This window comes from Podarcis raffonei, chromosome 4, assembly GCF_027172205.1.
Source record: "Podarcis raffonei isolate rPodRaf1 chromosome 4, rPodRaf1.pri, whole genome shotgun sequence".
NCBI lineage: Eukaryota > Metazoa > Chordata > Lepidosauria > Squamata > Lacertidae > Podarcis > Podarcis raffonei.
In genome coordinates, this window is record NC_070605.1 from 90197038 (window position 1) to 90203465 (window position 6428).

At 43.7% G+C, this 6428-nt stretch overlaps 1 non-coding gene across 1 annotated transcript; it reads left to right on the forward strand.

Annotated features, from left to right (window-relative positions):
- The first annotated feature begins 234 nt into the window (after window positions 1-234).
- Window positions 235-336, forward strand: LOC128413269 (U6 spliceosomal RNA). The gene has a single exon (XR_008330291.1). It is a non-coding gene; the product is annotated as a U6 spliceosomal RNA (small nuclear RNA).
- The last annotated feature ends 6092 nt before the right edge of the window (window positions 337-6428 follow it).

Here is a 6428-nt window from a genome sequence, read left to right on the forward strand (position 1 = left end):
AGCTTGAGAAAATAATTGAGTTTTTAGCAACCAGTGGAGCAACATCCTTTGGAAGCTAATAGAAGGAAATGCTGCTATCTCAGGAGTGCCTTGGGTGCAGCAGTCTGTGAAAAAACAGTGATGGGGGCATCTCCCATTGCTGTTGCTTGGGGCACTGCCAGTGCAGCATTGAGGACGATGGGGAGAGGAAACAATGCAAATCCACAAAGTATTCAATGGGTATAGCTATAGATCTAGATTTAGCAACACATTTGCTAAAATCCGAATGATGCAGAGAAGATTAGCATGTCCCCTGTGCAAGGACAAAATGTGCAAATAACATCATTGAAGGTCCTTGCCTTAGTTTAGAGGGAAGGTGTGTGTACACACACACACACACACACACACACACACACACACACACACAAGACACCAGGGATAGTTGGGTCAGTCTATTTCTGGTCAAAATAATTTGACTTACCGGAGAAGAATGGCCCCTACCAGAGAGGAATGGCAAACTAAGCTGTTAGACTATGCTGAAATGGCAAAACTGACCAGGAAACTCAGAGACCAAGAAGTCAAGAAATTCAAGAAAGAATGGGAAAAGTTTATAATTTATTTAGGAGACCACTGTAAGCAGATGAAAACATTAGCAGGATTGCAATAACACTTATAATGTAACAAATATTATGGACAATATAGATAGATACAAAATATAGATTCTGAAATAATATGCAGTTGGAAAGGTTGACAATAGGACTCATGGAGGGGATGGGCAGAAGTCGTGAGATTCAGAGAAATCTCATTTTATGGATATGTATTTGGTATTGTATGTAATTTTTATTTGTAAAATCAAATAAAAATTGTGTGTGTGTGTGTGTGTGTGTGTGTGTGTGTGTATACACACACATTTCCACATTAGGTAAAGGTAAAGGTACCCCTGCCCGTACGGGCCAGTCTTGACAGACTCTGGGGTTGTGCGCCCATCTCACTTAAGAGGCCAGGGGCCAGCGCTGTCCAGAGACACTTCCGGGTCATGTGGCCAGCGTGACAAAGCTGCATCTGGCGAGCCAGCGCAGCACACGGAAACGCCGTTTACCTTCCCACCAGTAAGCGGTCCCTATTTATCTACTTGCACCTGGGGATGCTTTCGAACTGCTAGGTTGGCAGGCGCTGGGACCGAGCAACGGGAGCGCACCCCGCCGCAGGGATTCGAACCGCCGACCTTTTGATCAGCAAGCCCTAGGCGCTGAGGCTTTTACCCACAGCGCCACCCGCGTCCCTATTTCCACATTACCTGTGAATTTATTGTGGTTTGTTTTGTTTTTGTTTTTAAAAAGAAAAATCTGCCCATATTTAAGTACGTAATTTCAATTATATTTTCTCACTAATTGCATATTTCTGAATATACTTTATCCTGAAATGTGCATTTTTACAGGTTTTTTAAAAATAAACGTTAAGATAAAAACACTGCTGGAGAAGAGTAAACTAAGTTCTGACCCGCCATAGGTCCTTGGGGTTGCAGCTCAGGTCAGATTTTATTAGAATTTGCAAAGAGCATGTTCCTCAAACATGGTCTGTGTGTGTCCATGTGTGTAAAATGAAAGAAGCTTCCCATTGTGCAGCATTAAAACACACACACACACACAACCTTTAGACCATGTTTTACTGCCTCAGAAAGCTCTGTAGTACTTGACTCAAGGTTAGGACTGTCCCATACACATTTCCCCTAAAGAACAATTAATAAAAGACCAAAGCAAAGAAGAAGAAAGAGCAAGCTTTCTTCACATCTTTGTTTTTATTATCTTTGCTTTTTGCCTGGCCTGAGGATTTCCTGATCGTGATTGCCTCTGCACCACCACCCCTCTCCTGCCCAAGTCTGAAAAACTATTTTTAGCCTGTCTGAAATTTAGTTTGCATTGTATTTTGAAGAAGCTGCTCTTTTGAAGGAGTAGTTCTTTTATTATGTGCTTGTTTCCAGGAGATATTTTTTTTTAAAGAAAGAAGTCAGAACTCTTGCAGCTTTTTCATTATTTGCAGTCGTGTCATTCCATATTCTTTGTAGTCATTCTTCTGGGTTTTCTTCTTCCCCATCTCTTCAACACAGAGTTTCTGTAGCAGGTGGCTCTCTTGTTCTGTGGGGTTTTAGTTCAAAGGTCTGTCTTCTAGGAAATATTCCTTTTCTCCTGTCCAACCTAAGAAGGAGCCTCTCAGAACATTTAGAGCTCAGTTGAAAGAGGCATGTTCTCAGTCTCCTGTTGTGACTTTCACGCTGCAAAATTAGGTGCATAAAGGGAAGCAGGTACAGGCATTATACTTAATGTTGCACCAGGAACATCATACTGTGCAAAAAGGAGAGGGATTGGTTATAAATTAGCATATGTGAGGAAATAGTATTGTTCTAACTGGCAAAGAAAATATAAAAGTTTAAGTTACATTATTATTTAATTGAATATCTTCTTCCAATAGATCAAGGGTTGCACATGTACTTAGTCAATGCGTACTCAGGTTGCAATGTGTGCTTAGATGCAGCATAAGTGGTATACATGACATTTAATCTAATTTGATAACATGCCCATGGGTCCAACAAGATTGGCAAAATGGCCTAGGGAAAGCAGTCTTACAGCATCATCATCATCATCATCATCATCATCATCATATATTATTTATACCCCACCCATCTGGGTTTCCAACAAAAGATGAAATATACATTAAAACATTAGTCATTAAAAACTTCCCTAAACAGAGCTGCCTTCAGATGTCTTCTAAACATCAGATAGTTCTTTATTTATTTGACATCTGATGGGGGGGTTTCCACAGGGTGGGTGCCACTACCAAGAAGGCCCTCTGCCCGGTTCCCTGTAACTTCGCTTCTCACAGTGAGAGAACCACCAGAAGGCCCTCGCTGCTGGACCTCAGTGTCTGGGCTGAATGATGAGGGTGGGCTGAGGTTTTACCCTCCCCTTTGCAAGGGCTCATGGGACAGCTTTTTCTCATGAACCCATTGCATGGACAAGATAGTTGCCCAGAATTTTGCTGCAGTCTACGGGCCGCAGTGCCACAGGGCAAAGGCATCCCGTGCTTGTTGGGTTACAAAACGAGGCTTCTTCTCTCTGTGCTCCTCCCAGCGGTCATTCCTCCTCTGGTCACTCAGTAGAGGTGCCATTGATTGAAATATTGAAGGAAGTAAAGGTGAACCATTTTTCAAAGGTTACCACTCGTTGTTGGAATTAAAGATTGACTTCATAGCTTTCCTTGACATTTCTTCTCAGAACTACTGCTGCTCAAAACTTTTCTCCCCCTCCCTTTGGCAATTGGAGCTGGTGGGGGCAGATCAAAGTGACCAGCAAGGATGTTGGTGGTAGGTTTGGGGAAAGAGTATAGAAACTGAGAGAACTTTCAGTTGGGTAGTTTTCACATGGTCATTGTAATGTAGGGAGTGCTATTAGTATGTAAGGTTTTCAAAGTGGAAGCCCATGTTGCCATAAGGAAGCCTGGGAGAAGGGATTTTTTAAAACAATGGATCAAAATGACTACAGTGGTACCTCAGGTTAAGTACTTAATTCGTTCCGGAGGTCCGTACTTAACCTGAAACTGTTCTTAACCTGAAGCACCACTTTAGCTAATGGGGTCTCCTGCTGCTGCCGTGCCACCGGAGCCCGATTTCTGTTCTCATCCTGAAGCAAAGTTCTTAACCTGAAGCACTATTTCTGGGTTAGCGGAGTCTGTAACCTGAAGTGTATGTAACCTGAAGCGTATGTAACCCGAGGTACCACTGTACTTGGCCAACTTGAACATTTGATATGGCAATTACAACACACACACACACACACACACACAAACACACACACACACTCCACTGGAAACAACATAGCTCTCTCCAGAACCAAAATAGCCTAAAAACCACTATTTCATATATTAAAATGACTGTCAGTGACCAATCATCCAAAATTTCTACTTTATGCTCCCACCCCCTGAAAATACTTTTCTATTTGTAGATGTGCAATATGGTTCTAGCACTGCATTTTTAATGCTTCATGAAATCAGTTTTCAAATGTTTATATAGCTCTATCTCTATCTCTATCCGCACGCATACATACTGTACATACTTTGACTGTCCTGGGCCAGGGCAGTCATTGGCCTCTTCAAGTTTCATGGAAATCAGTGGAACTTGCTCATGCATAGCTAAGCACAAGAATGTAGCCCAGGTTGCATTTCTAATGAAGAACAAGGAGCCCCATCCTCCCCAAACAGCTGTGTTGTTATGTTGAAGGGGCAATGTGTACTCATGTGTTGCCAAACAATGGTGCCATCTGAACTGATGTGGCCTTTTGGATCCTAAGATTTGTTGGCATTGCAAAGCTCTACGGGATGGTGCAGCAATTTTCTAAGTTTTCCATCATCAAAGAACCCTTCCCCACATTGACTTCTCCATTTCCCAAGGCCGTTAGACTTAGTGCCCCATGCATTGCAAAGGAAATGTTATTTATTTAACCCCTTCCATCCTTCCTAAGATTTGTTATGTCATCCTTCATCAAAACTATCAGGGTGACATACAACAAACTAGTAAGAGGGTCAAAATCACCCTTAAAATTATCGAAGTGTCTCCCTTGCCAGGTAAAGCCTCTCCTCCTCCAGGAGGGGAGGGACTGTGAGCGGGAACAGATTCCCGTGCTATGCAGGCCCCTGCCCTGCTTCCTCACTGGCGTGCCATGCCTCCCAGAAGAGCACCCAATCAGATGGCAGCTCGGGGGCGTGGTTTAGCCGCTCAAATGCGGCTGCGCCAGCTCTCCCTGCCATTGCACTGCTGATCTCCTCAAGTCACCCACCCACCACTCCCTTTAGGGCTTAGCTGCTCGCTTGACCTTGCTATGGACCTGTGGTTGGTCACCCTGGTTGCCTTGGGGGCCTGATAGGAGTTATTTCCAATTGGCAAATTGGCACCGGCGTTTTGGGTTTTTTTGCCTACCTCGTAGCAATCATCACAACTTTCTTGGTATTTGGCAGTTAGGCATTGGAATGTGTTGATGGTGTATGGAAGGGCAAGGTGTGGCCATCGCCTACCCCTTTGCTCATGGGTATTCCATTAAAGGAATCCGGTGGTCATGGATCCTGTCCGATGCCCTGTGCGGCTGGGGGCCATGGCACGACCCCCGGTGACATCGGGGGAGAGCTTATAGTTGTATTTGCGTCAACAGGCTCCCTCTACTTGTGGTTAACCATCGTCAGACTCACCCCTCTCCGAGTGGGTGGAGTCAGAATTTGCGGTTGTCCAGTGCCTAAGCCAATACCTCTCACATGCTGTAATCAATAAAGTTGTGGCCTTTTCTAGCCCATTAACCTAATATGCTGTGTCCACGTGTCTTTATTATTCCCAAGCGGGAGACAGTCCTCGAATCACAAGTATGAAATGAAGAGAACAGCACCCTTAAATTGAAGCAGAACACAGCATTTAGAATTCACTGCAAAAAAATTCAGGACAAGTTGATGGACACCCTTTCGAATAACAAATTCATACTCCATGCCCGAGGAAAAACTTTGCTGGAAAGAAAATGCACTTGGTGCCAGGAGAGGCAGACACTGAAAATCAGTCCAGCTTTTTTTTTAGGAAAGCCGTTGTGCCCCTCAGAACCCTAGGGATACAATACGAAACACCCAATAATGGATATTGTAGAACTGGGGAGAGGTTCAGAAAAGGACAACCAGAATTTTTTTACTTTAGAGAGAAAAAAATTAGTCAAATGAGAAGTGATAAAGGTGTAAAGGATTATGTATAATGTTGAGAACGTGAACTGTTCTTGTCCTCTCTCATTTAGGACCATCAAATGATTGAATGTTAGAATATTAGGACAGACAAGGTAAAGTGCAACTATGGAATTTGATTCCATAAAATGTAATGATAGCAACCAATCTGGATGACTTCCAAAGAAATACATGATGGCTATGTTCTAGCTCCACCACTGGAGGCAATAAACCTCTGTATAACAATTTATGGGGTTTACAACCAGAGAATTGTGGCACTCATGTCATGTTTGTGGGCTTCCCATTGGCTTCTGGTTAGCCACTGTGAGAACAGGATGCTGGATTTAAAAGGCATGTCTCAGGATGCTGTCAGCGGGTCATGGCTGGTTGCACAGGAAAGTATAAGGCAAGGAAAAGTTTCTTCCCATCCTTTTTTATTTCACAGAGAGAGGCTATAGAACCCAGCCTCTTAGATAATGGCATTGTCCTGAGTGAATCTCCACCCCTGTCTCTCCCACTTCCTCCTTCGTCCTTCTCATTGTCTCTTCTACAGGTGCTGCTAGGTGCCCTCTGTCTTTGAGCTCTTTGCTCTCCTACTTTTAAGGCTCACCGGGTTCTGGGAGATGGAGGATCTGGAATGCTTTCTAATGACAACGTGTCAGCCAGCTGCTCTGGCTCTCCCATTATCTCCCAACATTCCCCCTCAT